General features: G+C 46.6%; 1 protein-coding gene across 1 annotated transcript in view; it reads right to left on the minus strand.

Moving 5' to 3' along the window:
- The window catches only part of LOC144127731 (acetylcholinesterase-1-like), a 497,666-nt gene that overhangs the window by 455,137 nt on the left and 19,354 nt on the right, over positions 1-23,175 (minus strand). The window lies entirely within an intron of this gene.

Below are 23,175 nucleotides of genomic sequence, written 5' to 3' on the forward strand. Positions count from 1 at the left end.
AACTGGCAGCGCCGACCTTACCGCACATGGTAAAACAGCGCGGAAAAAACACAAGGACGGAACAAACACGACGACACGAACGCTGACTTTCATCTGGTGATTTATTACGCACGTGTGTACATATACTATTCCCGCCAAACACTACACGGAACAAAAAATATTCAAGAAACACTGCGTCATCACTGAACACATTAAATCTACCTTGCTGCAAATGCATGCTCCAAACAGGTGATTTCGTGGTTAGCCAATGATAATGAGGGCTTGCTAATACATGCTGTACCCCCCTTGTCAATATGATATGCCTCTACTAGTTCCCTTACTATTTGATCTTTATGTTTGAAGATGACGGATGTCTGATGAAGCAATGGGGCGCACGTGTGCTTAGGTTGCCTGCAGTGCAGCGCCAAATTCAAACTGGCTGCCCTGTCCAAATAATTGTAATGCTCCCTCAGCCTTTCGTTAAGACATCGCCCAGTCTGGCCAACATACCACCCACCGCATGAAAGAGGGATCTTGTACACTACACCTTCGACGCACTCAACCCTCCTCTCTGCGTGTGCTGTGGTACAACCACCACCAATAGTCCTTCGTAGTAGGGACTCTCGCTTCCGCTGCAGAGCTCGGCAAATGTTGCTTAATATTCTGCGAGACGAAAATACATCAACTAGAAATTATCGCCCCACTTTCTTCAGACGGTGTGATAATGCATGGACATAAGGGATGGCAGCAATCTTCCGGCGATTCGTGACCTCATCTTCCTGAGGAGCACGCTTATGCACCGGTTTGATTTTGGCCATCACTTTCGGGACTGTTTTGCTTCAGAATCGCGGATGAGCCAAAAGCCTTTGACCAAACATCGAATTATCAGTGATTACGCGATTCGCCCGATTCGACAAAATCCCTACAGTGTGGCTCCGAAAGAACGCGAAGCCATTCAGCGCCAGGTGGCCGAAATGCTTAGAAACGACGTTATCCAGCCGTCACAGAGTCCGTGGGGCTTCCCCCGTGGTACTTGTTAAAAAAAAGGACGGCAGCTTACGATTTTGAGTTGACTACCGCAAGCTCAATCAAGTGACCAGAAAAGACGGGTACCCTCTCCCTCGCATCAATGATTCCCTTGATCGGATACGAAATGCACGTTACTTCTCTTCAATGGATTTGAAAAGTGAATATTGGCAATATTGGCAAGTAGATCAGAGAGATCGGGTGAAGACAGAATTCGTCACTCCCGACGGATTGTATGAGTTTAAGCTTCTTCCATTTGGTTTATGCTCGTCACCGGCAAAATTTCAGAGGCTGATGGACACTGTGCTCTCTGGACTCAAGTGGCAAACATGCCTGGTGTATCTCGACGACGTGATCGTGTCTTCGGCCACCTTCGAGGAGCATCTCCGCCGTTTGCTAGCTGTCTTTCAGGCCATACGATCTGCGGCCCTCGCACTAAAACCCGAGAAGTGCCACTTCGGTTAGGAACAGCTGCAATTCTTAGGACACGTCGTTAGCCAAGAAGGTGTCCAGCCTGATCCCGAAAAGCTATCCGCAGTCGCCAAGTTCCCAACACCTACGGAAAAAAAGACGTTGCGGCGCTCCCTGGGGCTTTGCGCCTATTACCGTCGATTTATTGCTGGCTTCTCACGAATTCCCTGGCCATTAACTTCACTGACACGCGGCAACGCTGTTTTTCGCTGGGGTGAAGAAGAGCACCAAGCTTTTAATGAGCTCCGGAGACATATACAGATGCCACCTGTCCTGGCGCACATTGATGAAGACGCCCCTACCCTGCTTCATACCGATGCGAGCAAAGTGGGTTTAGGTTGTGTATTGGTGCAGCGCCAGGATAGTGTGGAGAAAGTGATTGTTTATGCCAGCAGGACTCTGTCTGAAGCAGAAGCGAACTACTCGGCAACAGAAAAAGGATGCCTTGCAGTGGTATGGGCCGTTATGAAATTCCGCCCTTGTACGCTCGCCCCTTTCAAGTCGTTAGCGACCATTACTGTCTCTGTTGGCTGACTAACTTAAACGACACTTCAGAGAGACTCGCGCGTTAGAGTCTTCGGTTACAAAAGTCTGACATGACGGTTATTTACAAATCCGGAAAGAAGCACGCGGATGCTGATTGCCTTTTGCGAGCACCGGTCGAACCCTCCAGCATGACCGATGAAGACACTGCTTTTTTATTAGTCATAGATGACGCAACTCTTCCCTAGTAGCAGAGAGAGAGGCAGGAATTGCTCCGTCTTATTGATTTCTTGGAGAAGCAAACTATAGCTGTGCCTAAGATTTTCGCACGCAGTCTCTCTTGATTCTTTCTTTGCAACGACGTAATTTACAAGAACTTCCGTCCGGGGGGGGGGGGGGGGGCAGTCATCTACTCGTCGTCCCAACAGCTCTTCGCACGGAAGTCTTGCAAGCGTCCCACGACGAGCCACCTGCCAGCCACCTAGGCTACACCCGCACGTTGGCTAGAGTAAAGTGCGGATACTACTGGCCGAAACTACCGGCGAAAGTGAAGCACTATGTACGGACGAGCGTAGACTGCCAACATCATAAATCACCCCCTGAAAACTCCACCTTCTTCAAGTGCCAAAGACACCTTTCAAGCAAATTGGCATGGACCTCCTGGGACCATTTCCGACGTCACTGCCTGGAATAAATGGATAATTGTCGCCACCGATTATCTAACTCGGTACGCGTAGACGAAGGCTCTGCCCAGGGGTACCGCCGCCGAAGCAGCTCGGTTCTTCGTTCAGAACATTGTCCTCAGGCATGGCGCTCCGGTACTCATTATAACTGACCGAGAAACTGCCTTCACGGCCGTTTTTGGAAACCGTTCTCCGCCTCAGCGGTGCCGTCATCGTAAAGCTACAGCCTATCATCCTCAAACAAATGGATTGATGGAACGCCTTAATAAGACAATCGCAGACATGCTCTTTATCTACGTCGGCGCGGACCACAAGAATTGGGGCGAAATTCTTCCCCCCGTCACGTTCGCCTATACAATAAGGCACAACAAGACACCACTCGCATGACGCCTTTCAGCTTTCTTCACGGGCGACCAGTGACAACTATGCTGGATGCCATGTTGCTTACGAATGCCGACGGTGACGCTGTCGATCAGGATGCCGAGGAATTCGCAGAGCGCGCAGAGGAAGCTCGCCAAATTGCGCATGTGCGCATCAGAACTCAGCAGGAGTATGATGCACGACGCTACAGTCTTCGCCACAGACATGTCATGTATGAACCTTGCGACAAAGTGTGTGTCTGGACGCCTATTCGCCGCGGTGGACTCTCCGAAAAACTATTACGACGATACTTCGGGCCCTATGTTGTGCTGAGACGTTTGACCGACGTAACGTATGAGGTGGTGCCAGACGGGTTATCTACATTTAGTTATCCAAGCGATGCCAGCAATAAGTCGACGTCGTCCATGTAGTACGTATGAAGCCGTACTACTCGGACCGATCTTGACCTCCTACTTCCTTTTGTGACCGTCGAGACGATGCTTCCTGAGGAGGGGGCAAATGCCGCATGCAAGAAAACGCCAAAGATGACGAATGGGTCTAGGAGCGCGAGGCTGGAAGCGGAAGAAGCTGAAACGCGCGGTGGCTCTTGCTGGTTGACCAGTAAACCGTTTGTCTGTAAGCTCTCCTGGGTGTTCTACCGAGTCATGACAATATCTTCCAGTATTCTGATATAAGGCTCTTCTATACCCAGATTCCGCAATGCCTGCATGACTGCTGAGGTTTCCACGGAGTTTAATGCTTTCTCGTAATCAATGAATGCTATATATACGGACTGGTTACATTCTGCGCATTTCTCATCAGCTGATTGATAGTATGATTATGATCTATTGTGTAATATTCTTTACGAACTCCTGCCTGATCATTTGGTTGATTAAAGTCTAAGGTTGCCCTGACACTATTAGCTATTACCTTTGTAAATACCTTGTAGGCAAGCTGATCGGTCTGTAATTTTTCATGTCCTTGGAGTCCCCTTTCTTATGAATTAGGGTAATGTTTGCGTTCTTCGAAGCTTCTGGTATGGTCGAAGTCGTAAGGCATTGCGTATACAGGGTGGCTATTTTTTTTTAGTATAATTTCCCGTCCGTCCTTCAATAGATGTGCTGTTACCTGATCCTCACCAGCTGCTTTTCCCTTTGCATTGCTCATCGATGATAGCGATACAAATAGTTAATGATAGCGATGATGATGTTAGTGGTGCTGACTGCAATATCAAAAAAAGGACGCGGGTTCGAGTCTCACAATAGTCATGAGTTTAAGTCCCATGAAGGTCGTGGGAAATGAAAACTGTAGGGAAAAGAGAGGAAAGGGAAAGGCTTTCAGATTTCCGCGCTTAAGAATACCTGAATGCATTTTTACCTGTGTACATTTAGCTGCATTACTGAAGTTTAGGGGTAAAGGGCCTACTTACATACATATTCATTAATTAGTTTAAAAGTAGGATGTCACTGCACAGTAGTAAAGTATGGCATACGTATCTTCACACTTTATTTATAATTAATCTACATGTGATTGTATATGTGAAAATTTAATCTTTCAGCATATAGCGAGGGTAGGTGTAGAAACGGCATAAATGTGTCCCAGACCTCAACTCTCTGCTTAATACTACATGGTAATACATGGTAATTCTGTCTGATGAAAACGAAGTAATTTTATCTTCTACAAAGTATTGCAGTTTTTCACAGAACACAGTGAGCTTGAAGCGGCAGTTATGTTGGCAATTACGCCACACGGTGTAAAGCTTAACATGTATTTTTGCTTTGAAACCAATTTGTAATAAAAATATGACAGCAATGCATATTTGAAGCAACTCGGTTGGCCAACTGATATTTCTGTATAATCAACTATTCCTCTGACATTGCTGAACTGTTTGAAATGTTTTGGCATGTATTGAAAATATGAATAACTGCGCAAAAAGGAAGGGACAAGAGAGAAGCACAGAAACACACGAGACAAGCGCAGAGTGCGCGTGTCTCGTCTGTTTCTGTGCTTCTTCTCTCTTGTCCCGTCCTTTTTGCGCAGTTATTCATATTTTCAATAATGTCGTACCAACTAGCCTCTCACCGCACTCTTCTAGATTTTGGCATGTGTTCATTGATTTCTTCTTTGGAAGGAAGGATTACAATCGTTACCAATATCTTTGACAGCACTGCAGTTGTTTCAGCAATGATGCTACTGCACGTTGTTGCTGAGCAACTGAAGGGGTCCCTTATAAATGGAATGTTAACGTTATGTTTCAGTTTTAACAAAGTTAAAACAATTCTGTCCTTGGTCTGCTGCTGGAATTTGATCGACAGTGGCTGTACCTTCACATTGCATGCCACAAGTGCATTTAGAATTTTCACTGCTGGCAGTCCTGAAAACGTGGTTATGTTGCTGTTAGTAATCGTGTCTGAAAATCTATGTGGGACGCTCCCATCATGCACTTGCACTGCCTTGTTTTCTGCTTGGTGTGCACTTGAGGCCATTTCCAAAACAACGCTGGCGATAGCCATTTCGCCTCTGGAACATTTCGACGGTTCCACCATGTCATCCTTTCGATATAGGCAGGCGCACTACTGCTAAAAAATTGTGGTCTGCTTATTTCAATAATGGCACGGTTGCTTAAGTGTATTTATTATGCATGCTTATTAATTATGTTCGTTACACCACCGAGCACTGTAGCAAATTACCAAAGTACAGACGGCATGCAGCGTCTGCTACGCGGGGCGAACGTTCCTGGGCAGTTTCTTGCTTTCGCCGTCAGGTGCAGCGTGAAAATGGTGCGAGTTGTACCTGCAAGGGTTAGAGACCAAGCAAGGGAGGAGCGCACTAGGCATCAACCTTTCTTTTTTCAAGCAAGGAGAATGGATTAAACAGTCATTACCGGGACTAATGTACGCGGATGATACAGTGCTGACGGCTGACAACAAGGAAGATTTGCAAAAGTTGATAGACATCTGTGGTACAGAGGGAGATAGATTAGGCTTCAAGTTTTGAAAAGAAAAATCTCCAGTCACGATATTTAATTATGAGGGCGGCGAGCATAGAATACAGGAGTTCACGTTAGAAGTAGTGAATGAGTACAAGTATCTTGGGGTGTCGATAAATAACTGTTCTGGGTATCTCACAGAGCAAAAAAATGCACAATGAATAAAGCTAGTAGGAATGCAGCTGTTATGAAAAAAGGCACTGTGGAATTAAATTAGTTATGAAGTGGTAAGAGGAATCTGGAAAGGGGTGATGATTCTTAGACTGACTTCAGTCAATGTGGTCTTGTGCATGAGACCAGATGTTCAAGCAAGGTTAGAAATCAAACAACACGGTGTAGGGGGGATATCTTTGGAGCACGTGGCAGTACACCAAATCAGCGGGTACAGGGTGATATGGGATGGGCGTCGTTCGAGAGCAGAGAAGCTAATAGTAAGATAGTATTTCAGGAGTGATTGAGAAAAATGGGGGAAGAGCAGTGGGCTAGGAAAGTCTTCAGATACCTGCACATAAGGAATGTTGACCCGAAATGAACAAAGCGAACTAGAAAATTGACAAGCAAATATCTGGACAGCAGTCGGGGGCAAATCAGCAATTATAGGTTAGAAAAGGGTCAAAGAAAAACAGAGAGCTCTGCGCAAAACAGGGATGCTAACGAAATCGGCATTGGGAACATACAGGATCTTTAAGCACGAAATTGCCAAAGAAAATATCTATGATAATTGTAGGGGAACCTCTTTGCTGCTTGAGGCCAGGACGGGAGATTTGCGGACTAAAACATATAGAGTCAGGTACCACGAGACATAGACGTTGTACGGTGCTTGTGGAGAGGAGGAGGAAACGACTGAACACTTGTTACTTTTCTGTAAAGGGCTTCACCCTGCAGTGGACTGCGGCGGGGCTAATTTTTTCAAAGCATTGGGGTTTAAGGACACTGAAGGAAAAGTAGGTGTTAAGCGGGTGGAAGTAACCAAGCGAAGGTTATCTGATTGGTGGCTGAAATCAAGGCAAGAGTAAAATTTCACAAGTCATGGCCGGGTGGCTTCAACCACCGTTCGATTTGAAGGGTTAAGACTTATCCATTCATCAATCCATCAAGTCAGGCCAAAAGCGAAAAAAAGACGCAACCCCAAGAGTTGCTGGATGAGGAGGTCAAGAAAGCCATAGAGAAACAATCATGTACAAGCGCAAAAAACATGTACAAAGAAGGACTGGACAACACGAACGATTACTTCCAACTGTAGATTTATTGACAGACAAGCACATTAAGTACACTTTGCTGCATGACGTCAAGCTGACAGCACTGCCGACATCAAGTTACCGCACACAAAAACATTGTTTCCTTTTTAGTCAGTGAGACAGGTGGTGCATTGACGCAGGATGGACCCACTTTTCCAATCAAATCTGCCTCTACTATCTCTCTCACTTCCTGAAATCTATGCTTGGTCACTATCTTGCATGCGCTGAAGAATGGTTATCGTGGTTTCTTATTCTTTTCAGCGCAGTCATGACAATGTTCAGAATGAAACAATGTTTTTGTGTGCGGCCACTTGATGTCGGAAGTGCTGTCAGTTTGACGGCATGCAGCAAGGTGTATTTAATGTGCTTGTTTGTCAATAAATCTTTAGTTGGAAGTAAGCGCTCGTGCTGTCCGGTCCTTCTTTGTACCTGTTTTTTGCGCTTGTACATGATTGCAAAGCACAAACTCGCCCAAAGGTCTGTGCTCATAGAGAAACGTTGGAAAGCGTCCAGGAAACACAGATATTACAAGAGGGGAAACAGAAGCTTAAGTAGCCAGAGAATGGGATACCTTCATAAAGTGTAGATGGGAAGTATCTTATTTCTTCAGTCGGAAAATTAGAAGAAAGGTGGCCAAAGGCATGTGAAATGTAAATAAGAAGGGTAGAAAGCAGCTGAGAAATTTGGCAAACATCTCAGCTCCATGAGTAATAAGACAAGGCTAGAGCAAAGGTTTATATTTACAGATCAAGGTATTCGGCTAGAAGGGAATCAAGCAATGGAACACGCAGGAAAAAGGATGCGAGAATTTTTTTAATTCTCCTTCAGAATTTAAGAGCGCTAGCTACGGGAGCTTCAAGTGCTTACTTCGGTGTGCTCAGCAAACGTTTAGAACAGCAAACGTCCGCGGATATATCTAAGAAACAAACAGCGCTCTCTACCTCATGGTTTTTCGCCTGCTATTGAGATTTAGTCACCTTCGCTATATCCGTTGTATTTCCTCGTTATATTTCACGTTGGCGTTAAGTGGCCGAGAGTCAGGAGCGGCGTAGCCCTGGACGAGCGCTTCTTCAACATTTCTTTCTCCTCTTCTTGGTAGGTGCGTTCGTCTGCACGAGCGCTGGCTTCATTGGCCCCCTCCTCCGAAAGCATCGACCCGATGCTAAAACGAAAGCAGGGGGTCTCGAGAAGAGTTAGGGTGTCCTTGCGTACTAGGGCTTCAGGTGAACCAGACGGACCACCTCGGGCCGGTGGCTGTTGAGTCTCGTGAGGAACGACTTCATAATTCAGGGCTCCAAGACATCTCACAATTCTGTAAGGACCGAAATAGCGGCGTAAGGAGCTTTTCCCTCAGTCCGCGTCGTCGGATACGAGACCATACCCAGACAAGGCCACTTTGGTGGTATTCCGCATGCCGCCTCCGTAGGTTGTAGCGTTGCGTGTCCTGGCCCTGTTGGTCCTGATTGCGAACCCGTGCGAGTTGGCGGGCAGCTTCGGCGCGTTGTAAGAAGGACGCAACGTCGTCATTTGGATGATCGTCGACATGAGGAAGCATGGCATCGAGTGTTGTCGTCACCTGACATCCATAAACTACGCCAAACGGTGTCATGTTCATTGTTTCCTGCACGGCTGTATTGTATGCGAACGTGACGTAGGGCAGGACTTCGCCCCAGGTTTTATGTTTCACGTCAACGAACATTGAAAGCATGTCCGCAAGCGTCTTGTTTAGACGTCCCGTCAGCACGTTAGTTTTGGGATCATAAGAAGTCGTCCTACGGTGACTGGTGTGACTGAAAACTAGAACATGGTGCAGGAGCTCAGACGAAAAGGCAGCCCATCTGTCCGTGATCAAATCTTGTGGAGCACCATGACGTAAGACGATTCGATGAACAATAAATTGGGCGACTTTGATGTCGGTGCTTTTTTGAACAGATGCTGTCTCCGCATAACGTGCGAGATTATCAGTGGCTACTATTATCTACATTTCTCGGGAGCCTAATATAGTAAAGGGCCCGAGCAAGTTCATGCCAACTTGTAGAAACGCTTTCGAAGGCGGCTCAATGGGCTTGAGGAATCCGGCTGGCTTCACGGGCGGAACTTTGCGGCGCTGGCAATCCCGGCAAGTGCGGACGTAATGCGCAACGTTAGGACCCAGGCTAGGTTAGTAGTACTTATCTTGAATTCTATCTTGTGCTCTAGTAACACCAAGATGTCCGGAAGCTGGTTCGTCATGGCAGGTATGAAGAATTTCGTCACGTAGGGTCACAGGAACGACCAGCAACTATTGCCTACGGTTGGCGGCGAAATTTTTCTTGAAGAGAACACCGTTTCGCATGCAGAGAGACGATAAAGCTCGCCTGAAGGCTTTAGGAACTCTCCTGCTGGCACCTTCAAGATAACGAATAATGTCCCGGAGGTCGGGGTCGGTGCGTTGATGCTCGGCGAAATCGTTTGTATCTATTGCATTGAAGAAGACTTCATTGCCGTCAGCAACGTCGTCCGAAGCTGCCTGCATGGAAGCATGAGATAAGCAGTCAGAGTCTGCGTGTGTTTGACCGGATTTGTAAATGACGGTGATATCGAACTCTTGAAGTCGAAGGCTTCATCGTGCGAGGCTCCCGGAGGGATCCTTGAGGTTCGTCAGCCAGTATAGTGCGTGATGATCGGTCACTACTTTGAAAGAGCGGCCATAAAGGTATGGTCTGAACTTCGAAACTGCCCACACGATGGCCAGGCATTCTTTTTCAGAGGCAGAGTAGTTGGCTTCTGTCTTCGACAGTGCGCGGCTCGCATAGGCTATAACACGTGGTTGGTCCCGCCGAACCTGAACCAGGACAGCGCCAAAAGCAACGTTGCTTGCATCGGTGTGGAGCCTTGTGTCTGCAAGTTGATCATAGTGTGTCAGCGCAGGGTGTGACGGCAGGCGTCGTTGAAGCTCTTGAGACGCCATCTGCGGTGGTGGTTCCCATCTTGAACGGTACAAGCGCCTTTGTGAGATCAGTAAGTGGTGAGGCAATTTATAGAAATTCTCCACGAAGCGGTGGCGATATGCGCATAATCCGAGGAATCGAGGAACGCGGTGGTGGAAAATTGGCAATGGAGGATGTTTTTTCTGGATCCGGAAGGTCTTCTTGGTAGTCCACCACATGGCCCAAAAACTTTAACTCTTCGTATGCAAAATGGCATTTTTCGGCTTTTAGAGTAAGGCCTGATGACGTTATGGGCTGAAATACGTTATCGAGGCGACGCAGGTGCTCCTCGAAAGACGGGGCAAAACGATGACGTCGTCCAGGTAGACCAGACAAGGTTGCCACTTCAAATCTGCAAGAACGGCATCCATGAGCCTTTGGAATGTCGCGGGTGCCGAACAAAGACCAAATGGCTCCACCTGAAACTCGTACAGGCTGTCTTAAGTGATGAATGCAGTTTTTTCGCGGACCCTCTCGTCTACATTAATTAGCCAATATCAAGGTTTCTGGTCCTGGAGGAGAAATATGTGGAGTTTCATAAGTGATCCAAGGCGCCGTAAATTCTGGGTAGCGGACACACATCCTATTCAGTGATGTTTAACCGACGGTAGTCAACACAGAATCGTAAGGTTCCGGTCTTCATCACAAGCACGACTGGTGCCGCCCACAGGCTCCGAGAAGGTCGAATAACGTCGTCGGCGAGCATTTCTTTCACTTGTGTGCTGATAGCCTCACGTTCCTTAGTGGACACTCGATAAGGTGACTGCCGGAGTGGTGGACCATTTTCATCAGTAATTATGCCATGTTTTGCAAGATGCGTCCGCCCGACGCGTGACGACGACGACGCGAAAGCACCACGGTAACGATCGAGAAGTTCCCACACTTTGTCTCGCTGCTCGAGTGGCAGGGTTGGGTTAATGTCGTACTGAACATCAGCAGGTCTATTAGGCTCAGTCGATGAAGCAATCGTTAAACTGTGCACACATCTAGTTCAACTAACAGCGTCAATATACGTCACAGTCGTCTTGCTGTTAAAGTGCTGGTGTTCGTTGCTGATATTTGTGAAAACGTCGACTCTGCTCTCTTCGAGGATGACAACCGCCCTGGCGACGGGAAGTCCTCTGTCCAGGAGCAACAACTACTTGCTTTCCACGACACCCTCAATTTGCCGTATACTCTTTCAGCCGACGGTTATCATTAAAATGGAACGTGGAAAAACGGTCACGTGTTCGTTTAGAATGTGCAGCGCCGCTGGGAGAGCACTATCGACGGATATGGTCTTCTCGGTCAAGAACTTGACAGACTGCGATTGCAGATCAATCACGGCACCGTTTTCGAGTCAGAAAGTCCGTGCTGAATGTGACTTCCCGGGAGCACTCGGCTATTACGAACGTTGCAAGGTTGTTTGGCCTTGCACGATTACCCGCGACATGCACATTCCCGTTGGTGTGTTGTGTTGGGTTTTATGGCACATAGGCAGCTAAGGCCATCATGCGCCAAGCTCAAAGTATAGAATTGGTTGTGCGTAGAATGTTTAGGAATATGAAAAATCATCGATGATGTAGATGGCCTAAAAATATTGAACTGCCTTGTAATAACAGAGAAGAAATCTGGAAATAGCTAATGGTAAAAGCCCCAGAGAAGGTCAGGTAGCCACAGCGGCTATCCCTGGCTGGGCAAGGATCCTGAGGCTCCCAAACAACGAAAAAGCTAAAACCGGAATGTATGTTAACACTGGCATTATCATCTAAGAGCAGGGCTGGATGAAAAGGAATGCTTTTATTATAAAATTGAGTAAAATACTTTTTTTAGTGTTTCCAGTTGCACACATGAAAACAAAATGTGATTAACCGTAAGATCATCTCATTCACAAATAAGTTTGTCTTGTTTTGTTAGCAGGAAATCGGGCGTAAGGTGCATGTGATTTATCCGGAGACAACACAAAATCACTTCCTTAAAACGTTACTGGTGCACACATGATTTAAATTCACCTAAAACAGTCTTTACCAAGTGTAGTTTAATATTCACTTCGCCGTTCCATTCCGACTGCCATTTTTCTCTTAATTTGCGCTGTATTATGTTTACGCAATACTTAAAAGGTATATTTACTCTTTTATTTCTTTGCCACGACCTTTAGCAGCGCAGACATCTGCCCTCTCGTTGCCTCTTTTTACGGCATGCCTGGAAACCCAGCAGAATTTTATGATTTGTCCCCGAGCTGTAGCTGTTACTACCTTGTGTATGATGCCACCAAGAATCGGAGTGACAGCATTTCTGGGGCGCAAAGCTGTAAGTGTACTGAGGGAGTCTGTGTAAATAATACTGTTGGTGAGGTTCTTGTTTTCTATTTTTACTAGGCCACACAGACTTCGTAACATTCTGCAGTGAAGATGGATGAGCATGCACTGTGGAAGTCGTACAGTTTTCTCCGACTTTCCTCGGACCACTACGCTTCCTACGTAAACGTCCGTTTTTGAACCATGTGTATAAAACTGCGTAAAACTACTGTATTTTTCTTCAAGTGCAAGGAATTCTTGTACTATATGTTGTTGCGGAGTTTGTTTTTTATCTAACTGTATAAGAGTGAGATCACAGATTGCAGGAAAATTGTACCATGGAGGTAGTGGATCTCGTCTCCGAGCAATGTCAGGTAATGTATCTAGTACGCCGAGGTTTTGGCACAGCTCTTCAAAACGCAGGAGGAGTGGCCTGATAGCGAGCGGTTTATTGTTAAACAATGTTCTAGATGGGCACTTTGTGACTATTGAGTAACGTAGGTGTTTGGGCAGTGAACGGATTTTTAAAAAGTATGAGCATGTGAGCATGGTTCTTCTATCTGTAAGTGACGATTCGGTCATTTCTACATAAAGACTATTTATGGGCGTCGTCCTGTAAGCGCCAGAGAAAAGACACAAACCTAAATTGTGTATTGGATCTAGTCGTTGTAGGTAAGAAGGTCTCGCTGATCCGTAAACTATACATCCGTAGTCTAAGGTGGAGCGTAGCACTGATCGATAAATTTGTAATATACGTGTCCTGTCAGCACCCCAACCTTTACGTGACATTACTTTGAGTATTTTTAGCGATCCGGAGGGTTTCTATTTCAGTGCGTTTATATAAGGCAGGAAATCGAGTTTTTTGACAAAAGTTATCCGTAGAAATGTGTGCTCATTTTTGACGGGTATCTGTGTTCCGTTCAGGTGTATAAATGGGTCGGCTTGTGTGCCCCGTTTCAGTGAGAAAAGGATGGCTACTGTTTTCTGTGTGGAAAATTGGAAACCGTTGTGATCTGCCCATGTCACTATATATAGTTCATTCATTGTCAACTGTATTTGTCTCTCGCATGTTGCTACGTTTGAGGATGTGCAAGCTATTTGAAGATCATCAACGTACACTGATTTTAGGGTTACTTTGGGATTATTTTACGTATGGAATTCATTTTTATAATAAAAAGTGTCGTGCTTAAAATACACCCCTGAGGAACCCTGTTCTCTTGAACGAAGCTCCTGTACAGGGTTGATCCCAGGCGTATTTGTAATGAGCGGTCGGACAGGAAGTCAGTGAGGCAGTTTAACATCCTACCGCGGATACCTAGGTCGCCCAGGTCGCGCAGGATCCCAAACCTCCAGGTTTTATCATACGCTTTCTCCATATCGAAGAAAACGGCAAGACAGTTGTGTACAAAAGCTTCTCTTATTGTGTTTTCGAGGCGAACTAAATGGTCTGTTGTTCAGCATCCATTATAATAACCGCATTTATGGACATCAAGAAGTTCGCGGGATTCAAGGACAAATGTTAATCTTATATTAAGGAAACTTTCGAAAGATTTCGCGAGACAGCGTGTGAGGGCTATCTGCCTAGAGCTACTTGGGAAGTTGGTGGTTTTCCATGTTTCAGGAATGGCACAATGATGGCTTTCTTCCACTCTTTAAGTATTTTTACTTCTGTGAATATTTTGTTAAATAAATTAAAGAGTGCCTCTATGGCAGGCTGGGAAAAATGGGCAAGCATTTGATAGTGTATCTGGTCGGGTCCTGGAGCAGTTTTTTTCCCGGCAGACAGTACAGTATTGATTTCTTGGAGAGTGACTACATTGTTGTATTGTTTGGTTTGCACCTCCACTTGTTGGAAGTCTGTGTTTTTCCTCAATAGTTTTGTATTTCAGGAATGACTGCGTATAGTGAGATGAACTAGAAACTGCAGTGAAGTGTTCCCCCAAAATGTCTGCCTGTTTCCCTATGCTTGTTTGTATGCAAAAAAGACGAACTGCGCAACAAGAACACGGACGAAAGGGAGGCAGACACACACTAACGCAGACTTACAACTTTACTAAAGGAAGGAATACAAGGCAAATATATATAGCGATCCCCAACGCACTTCAAATCTGATCAATATGGCACGTGACAATCTACCCAGGCGATAAACAGACCACACAAGAACCAACCGCTTACAAGATAATCTTATACCGGGCCGGCCCTTTCTAAGAAAACAAAAAGCAAAGTAACGCTTAGCGACAGTGCACACTTGAGAATTACGCGTTCTGCAAAGTAAGGAAATTCATAACAAAACCACACCACTGTAGCCATCTGATACCACTGAAGCTCGAACCGCTTACAAGCGCAGGTGCTGACACCAAAACCAAGAGACGAAGCACTCCCCCTTTTGAAAGCAAACAAAACGGGAAACAAAAACAACCACATCGGTCATCGTCAAAAACAAAAAAACAGTGAAAAAAGGCACCAGGTCAAAAGGGTAAAAACCATGAATCAGCTCAAGAAGCTACGTCACAAAAACAGTGAAAATAGGCACCGAGTCATTTAAAAAAACAAAAAGATGAAAGACAGGACAACAGTTTAGACAACAACGGTTTTAAAAAAGGGGGTGAATGAAATCCAAAGCGTAGGAAAACATCTCAAACCATGACATAACCGAAACAAAACTGAGATCTCTAATCAAATGAACGCCGAAAGCATCAAACGCAATCAGGAGGCACTGCTCAATCACCAGGGCACAAAAAGGCCACTAGGCTACACATGCCCCCGCAAAAACGAAAATTCTTTAGATGATAAGGAAATGGAAGCCTTGCTAACACAGTTGTTCGTAGTGCCGATGTAAAATGTTTCGACGACGAGACGCTCCCATTTGTCATTCAATCTGGCCAGAAATTCCGTCTTTTCGAACCATGGTACACAGTCCCGTTGCTTCAATTTTGTGCAGTCCGCACAATGCTTAGCCAAAAACCCTCCATCGTTGTTTGCCACGCTCAACCGGTGCTCCCTTGCTCTTTCATTAAAGCATCTGCCGGTTTGGCCTATGTAGACTTCTCCGCAGCTAAGGGAAATGCGGTAAACAACGCCGGAAACGCAATCTTTGAACTTCCTTAGATGTTTGATTTTGCAAGGGGTCTTCTTAGAGTTCTTCATCATCACGCACACCTTAGACAGTCTGCATGGAGCCGAGAAGACAACGTTGACGCCTCCTTTTCTCGCCACTTTCTTGATGTTGTGCGAGAATTTGTGGATGTATGGAATCACATGGGCCTTCTTTTGCTCGGCGTCTTCTTTGTCTTTGCGTTCTCTCTTAATTTTTTGTAGCACATTTTCACACACACTCGAAATGACGTGTGGAGGGTATCCAGCTGCTTGCAAACGCTGAAGCTGGTACTGGAAGCTCTCTTGGACTTTGTGGTCATAAGTCTTTTTCAGGGCCGACTCAACACATAGGGAAATGATGCCTCGCTTGACCAACTTCGAATGGGCACTAGTGTAGGGAAGCAAAGCCTTTTTGGACCTGGGTTTGAAGGACCAGCACAAACGCTGTTTCTCAAAGTGCAGATGTAAATCCAGGAACTGAAGATGACCATCAAGCGGTAGCTCACTGGTAAACCGGAGCCCGAAAGATTCAGATGAAAATGCCGAGAGGATCTTTGAGGCCAAATCCTGAAGATGGCCGTCCCCCGGTGGGGTCAGGAAGACCAGGTAGTCATCGACGTGCCATTGGCTAAGCATTGTGCCATTGGCTAAGCATTGTGCGGACTGCACAAAAATGAAGCAACGGGACTGTGTACCACGGTTCGAAAAGACGGAATTTCTGGCCAGATTGAATGACAAATGGGAGCGTCTCGTCGTCGAAACATTTTACATCGTCACTACGGACAACTGTGTTAGCAAGGCTTCCATTTCCTTATCATCCAAAGAATTTTCGTTTTTGCGGGGGCATGTGTAGCCTAGTGGCCTGTTTGTGCCCTGGTGATTGAGCAGTGCCTCCTGATTGCGTTTGATGCTTTCGGCGTTCATTTGATTAGAGATCTCAGTTTTGTTTCGGTTATGTCATGGTTTGAGATGTTTTCCTACGCTTTGGATTTCATTCACCCCCTTTTTTAAAACCGTTGTTGTCTTAAACTGTTGTCCTGTCTTTCATCTTTTTGTTTTTTTAAATGACTCGGTGCCTATTTTCACTGTTTTTGTGACGTAGCTTCTTGAGCTGATTCATGGTTTTTACCCTTTTGACCTGGTGCCTTTTTTCACTGTTTTTTTTTTGTTTTTGACGATGACCGATGTGGTTGTTTTTGTTTCCCGTTTTGTTTGCTTTCAAAAGGGGGAGTGCTTCGTCTCTTGGTTTTGGTGTCAGCACCTGCGCTTGTAAGCGGTTCGAGCTTCAGTGGTATCAGATGGCTACAGTGGTGTGGTTTTGTTATGAATTTTCTTACTTTGCAGAACGCGTAATTCTCAAGTGTGCACTGTCGCTAAGCGCTCATTTGCTTTTTGTTTTCATAGAAAGGGCCGGCCCGGTATAAGATTATCTTGTAAGCGGTTGGTTCTTGTGTGGTCTGTTTATCGCCTGGGCAGATTGTCACGTGCCATATTGATCAGATTTGAAGTGCGTTGGGGATCGCTATATATATTTGCCTTGTATTCCTTCCTTTAGTAAAGTTGTAAGTCTGCGTTAGTGTGTGTCTGCCTCCCTTTCGTCCGTGTTCTTGTTGCGCAGTTCGTCTTTTTTGCATTATGATCAACCAACTAGCCCGACAAGTCCTGTTGTTTTTATCCCAGGTGTTGTCAAAAGAAGAATCGTGAACAGTGAGAAGTTGCAATTTGATTTCCGAACCTGTTCTCACATTTTCTTTGATGTTATTTGACAGCTTATAGACGAAATGTAACTCTGCCATGAAGCTTTCTCGGCACTGCGACGTACGTACCGAGATTTTGCTCTTGTCTTTTTAAAACGTACGAGGTTCTCATGTGTAGGGTACCTGCGAAATTTGCCCCAAGCTCTATTTTGTTGTTTTTTCTTGCTTCCTTGCATTCTTTTGTCCAGTCACTTTGTATTTTTGCCGCACCACTCCTGAAGACTGAGAAATAGCTAAGTCTGCGGCATTAAATATAAAATATATAGTAAATATATTAAATATATTATAAAAATATATTAAATATAAAAATCTCATTGATGCTGAGGATTTCAAAAACTATATCTTTTAAATTTGCTTGTGCTTTAAAAATTTCTGTCTGCTAAATGCAGCTTCCAACGTCGCAGTTTAGTTGGGATGATTTCTGGTGCAGATGTCAAACTGATTAATGCGGGAAGGTGATCGCTGCCATATGGGTTGTCGATAACGTCCCATTTAAACAGTTAAAAATTGATGGTGAACTAAAAGACAAATCTAAACAGCTCATATTGAACGAGGTTGGAGAGCAGTATGTGGACTTTTCCGTGTTTAAAAGACATATATTTTTTGTGAGAATAAAATCTTCGATTGTTTGCCCCCTAGAGTCGCAGCGCTCGCTTCCACAAAAAGGGGAGTGAGCATTGAAATCCCCAACTACCAGATATGGCTCTGGAAGTTCATCTATCAGTTCTTATAGATTGTGGACTGTTAATGTAAAATGTGGAGGAATGTATACGCAACAGATTGTTAGTGTTTTATAGTTGACGATGCTGACTGCAGCCGCCTCACATTTTGTTTTGAGGTTGATTTCTTGAGCAGGGATGCCACTTTGAACGACAATCGCGGCGCCTCCCGACCGTCGATTTGCGTGCTGTCGATCGCATCTAAAAGTTTTATAATGTGTCAGGATATGCACATGTTGCGGACCAAGACTGGTTTCTTGAAGACATAAAACTATGGGTAACATTGACCCCAAAATATTTGTTCTGCCACTGTTATTCTGCATAAGTGTTCTACAATTCCACTGAATTAAGAAAACCATGTTTATGTTTTTGAGAGGAAATGAAAGGGATTTTACTTAGATGGTGGGCCCGTTATGATAGGCCTGTCTTTTTTCCGCTGAAGAGAGGTGTTCCGCCGCTGCAAAGTGGGCGGACTAGGAGTTATATCCATCACCTCGCCAGAGGTACTGGAGGACCGCGCAGCCGCGGTTGTGTTAGTTTCAGGCCTCTCCCGACGGGGGGAGTTCCTGCGGGATGAAAACCCATGGACCTGCGCTCCCTGCTTTGAGGGTGGCAGAGTAGCCTTCGCTGTCCCTGCCTGGGGCTTGGATGGCCCTGCCATCGGCTCGGTGGAAGCGGCCTCGGCAGGTGCCGGAGTGCTTTTTGGTGCTACGCCCCTGCGCACCACATCAGCAAAGTTGGGTTTTGCTCTGATGGCGAATGTATTGATGAGAGTAAATCGCCTCCTCGCTTCTTTAAATTAAATATTTTCTTTGGTCTTCATGCTGATTATTTCCTTTTCCTTTTCTAGCACGGACACGCCCTGTAGTACGCAGCGTGGTCACCTTCGCAGTTTGCGCAGCGTAGTGCTGCGTCCCATTCCTCAGAATGGGAGTCCTTTGAAGCGCATTTCGCGCAAGTTTTTCGGCTGCGGCAACTTTGTGAGCCGTGGCCAAACTCGGGTACGTGGTGGTGCACTGTTCACCATCATCCCCCTGCGGGGATGTCCCTGCGGATGCTCGGGAACCCGTGGTGTCGCCAACTCAGCAACGCCTGCAAGCTGCAGACGCCCCCCTGCGGGGAATTCCCGTTGGTGCGATGAAATGGCTCCTTGCAGTACGCATCTGTGGGCCGTCCAAAGCGGTTGTGACCTCTTTTAGTGCCGCAGCAAATTTTCCACTGAGCACAGAATAATCGGCGCCAGTATCCACCAGCACGGTAACATTGGCGCCGTCGACCGAAATCTCTGAGTCGGCTGTTGCTATCGCCTTACTTTGGGGATGTCGAGGCAGTTGGTTTCGCCTGCAGTGAGTCGAACGAGTCCGCCATTGAGAAAAAGCATCGCAGCCACGGAGGGGTACGTGAGGACATCGGCTTGTTTTGAGGCACTTTGGCTGATGATTCGTCGGTACGGCTAGGGAATTCGGCATTGTGTGTGAACTGTCTTGCGGCGATGGGGCATTTCGCAGATTTTGTCGCTGAGCAGCCACACCTGCAGAGGCTGCATCTAGTTTCGCCTACGGGGACTCCGAGACTGGTCTCGTCCTCGGGAACTGTATCGACGATGAGATGGTGATCGAGAGAACCGGCGTTGTACTGAGTCCGCTTGGGAGATGTAGTCCGCGATCTCCCACGGTCGTTCTCCACACGCCGGACGGAGACAGCCGACGGGGAATCCTCGAAGGCCCGTCTTGTATCGGCAGCGGCGCCAAACATCTTCAGCCTCACCGCAATGGTAGCACACCGGCTGATTGGCTTGCGCTCTCCAGATATCAAATCTGCGTCGTCCTAGCCGCTGGGGAGAATTCGGCTGGAGAGGTTGGCTCCGTATAGCGGTGGAGGCAGGTGCGTCATAACGTGGGTTCGTCTGGGACGGGATGAAACGACGTGTGACGGCGGCGTAGCTGAGATCAAGGTTCTGCGGCTGTACCGAGCCTGGGAGAGGTAATGGTGTGCTCGTGCTTAAAGCCTGTTGCACCTCCTCGCAAGCAGCACCAGCAAGTGTGGCAACCTGAAACGGCACCTTAGCCGGAAAGAGCTTCGCCAGTTCTTCTCACACGATGTATCGAATAATCTCACGTAGAGATTCTGCCGAGTTCATCATGGCTCCCTCCACAGTGGCCGTGTGCATCGATGCTGTTGTGCGGTCATACTATCGGATCCTCATGTCAAGAGACTTTTCAATGGAGCTCGCCTCCTTTATGAAGTCAGTTACAGTCACTGGAGGACTTCGAACCAGGCCGGCGAACACCTGATCCTTACCTCCTTTCATCAGGAAGCTTACCTTCCTCTCCTTCAACATGCTTGGGTCCGCACGTCAGAAGAGTCGCTTCATTTCTTCGACGTACACCGTTACACTCTCGTTGGGAAGTTGATGTCGGGCCCGCAAAAGCAGACTAGCGTTCTCCTTGCGTAACGTGTTGTCCTTGAAAACTTCGAGGAACTCAGTTTTTAAGGTATCCCACGTTCGAAAGCCAGATTCATTGTTGATGAACCAGGTCCACGCGTTGTCTTCGAGGCCGAAATAAACATGACGCATCTTGCAATTAGCGCACCAGCCATTGTAGATGGCCACCTGGTCGTACTGGTCCAGCCAGTCTTCGGCGTCCTCGCGGGTTGGCCGTGGAAATGCGGTGGCTCCTGCTGGTGGTGGAGAAGGACCAACGGAACTGTGGGAGGCCTTAGTGGTGGATTAGAAGCAGGGAGTAGTCCAAATTGGGGAGGTAGGTCTTGCGATCGGCGACTGCCCTTGTGGACTGGCGTGTCTACTTTAGGTACTTGCCCGGGGCTTCAACTGCGGCTTGAAGGGGGCGGACGGTACATTAACGACGTACACAGCACCTGCACCAGATGTCACGTTGACGTTAAGCGGCCGAGAGTCAGCAGCGGCGTAGCCCTGGACGCGCGCTTCTACCACACTTCTTTCTCCTCTTCTAGATAGGCGGGCTCGTCTGCACGAGCGCTGGGGTCAATATCAGTTTATAATTTTTAGAAATATGTGCACGACAACACGACGAATCGCTGGACACCATCCGGAACCCCCCACGACAAACGGTTCGGCCGTAGTGGCAATCTAAAGGCCCTCGGAATGCATAGTTTGGGGGCGGAAAGTGGTGCGGTGTGAATCCCACACATATTTTGGGCATTTAAATTAGTACTTTTATCCTCAGGAACACGGCAAGTCATCTGGCACCACTTCGAACATTCTGTGTCAAACGGCCCTCAAATTTTATGCAAATGCTGGTCCCGGGTGGTTCCACTTCGATCGCCACTATACTGGCACGTACAAAAGGGATCGAAAGTGTAGGTGTCGGAAGAGGCGCTACGCGCACGTTTGCTGTGTAATATAGTGTGGCCAAGTGGTAAATGTTTTGTTGGATTGAACTTTCATACAAGACAGTCGCGTCCTTGAAAACGTACGAAGTAAGAGGTAACCATCTTAAAAACAAACAAATTATGCGCATACTTATCGAAGGAGGATATACTGGTCACCGCGATTGTTTCACTTGGACAGAGTGTGGGAAAGGGCAGATAAGATGGTTGCTATTAACATGTCGACAGGATTAGATGGTATTTCGATTATGATACAAAAGAAACTAAGACCAATATCCAAGCAAACTTCGAGAGGTATTAAGCAAAATGTTAATAAATAGGAAATCCCCAGTTGGATGGCGATTAAGCAGAATGAACATGATATATAAGGGAAAGGGGGACAAAGCTACGTTGGTGCCCTGAGAGGCGTCTTATTGGTGTAGGGATTTAAGCAAGAAAAACCAGCCTTCACTGGAAAAGAGCAGTCAAGAAAAGCAGTCTTTTGCGGTCCTGCCTTACATTCATGGCGTCTTCAACAGTATAGAAAAATTGGGCAGAGGTGTGGGTAAAGGGTGTCCATACAAGTTTAAAGGCATTTGCAAAAAAGTTAAAAGTTAACCCAGTAATTGAGGAAAGCGGTTGTGGTTCGCCAGGTTTGTTTAACCAGTCGTCACCTGCTCAACAGGGGGTGTGTATAAAATACCTCTTTCATGCGACATGTCCTATGTGCAGCAAACTGGACGATGCCTTATTGAACGGCTCCTAGAACACCGAAGAAATTGTCGTTACTTGCAGGAACCAGAGAATTTGGCCAATCACTGTCTTAAACACTAATGCACACCATCGCTTGAAAAGACCATAGTCCTGGCAAGGGCAAAAGACAAGAAGAAAGGTGAGGCCATCAGGGGGTTTCCAAATGACATCAAACATGGAAGGCGACTACGTAAGTTTCCTATCGATCGCCCTCACCCGGAGGGAGATTGCTCTGCTGCGTAAAGATAAAAAAAATTCACATGATTGCCAGCTGCGCATGTGCATCAGTAAAGCAAACTTGATATGGTTACGCTATGAAACTCCCAGCCGAGCTTCTAAAACACTTGTTTGGTGATCATGTTTTCGAAACTTTTTGATTTTTTCTTCTGTCATATTTTCTATCAGCGTAGTGCACTTCCGTGTTGTCTTCTCTTCCTCTCGCATCAAGATTTTTGTCATGTGCTCTTGTTTTCTTTCTTCCACTGGAATGGAATGAAGACTCATTTGGTAGATTGCGCTCAACCGTTCGCGTGTCTTTATCTGTGTCCTTGTCAATATTAGCAGCCCACGTATGCATATTATCACGTTCCAGCTACTGTTACGTTTGGAGACGCCAACATGCCAAGAATATTAAAGCCACTGGGAATCATCAATCTACCGAGGCTTCAAAGGGCCGTCGATGTAGTTGCAGCGCTAGGAGTGCAGGTGGTGGCGTCTACAAGGGTCCTTCCCCCCCCCCCCCCCCTCCTGCTGTTTACGGGGTGAAACGGCTCCCCGCTGTCTGAGAACGGCTTTAGTGAACCTGTCTTTTGTTCTCAACGCCGGACCCACCCGGGACATTTTTCTCCCGGAGGGGACGACGCGGGAGCCGGCGAGCGGCGGAACTGCAAATCAGCCGTGACAAATGCGGCCGGGTTTGGCTAAGCCAACGTCTCCGGAATCTTCGTGCTTCGAAAACAACTTCGACTTAGACTGTGCTTTCCCACACCCATACGTGAAAGCTTCTGCGAACTGCGGTGGGATCC

Source organism: Amblyomma americanum, chromosome 4, assembly GCF_052857255.1.
Source record: "Amblyomma americanum isolate KBUSLIRL-KWMA chromosome 4, ASM5285725v1, whole genome shotgun sequence".
In the NCBI taxonomy this organism is placed as follows: domain Eukaryota; kingdom Metazoa; phylum Arthropoda; class Arachnida; order Ixodida; family Ixodidae; genus Amblyomma; species Amblyomma americanum.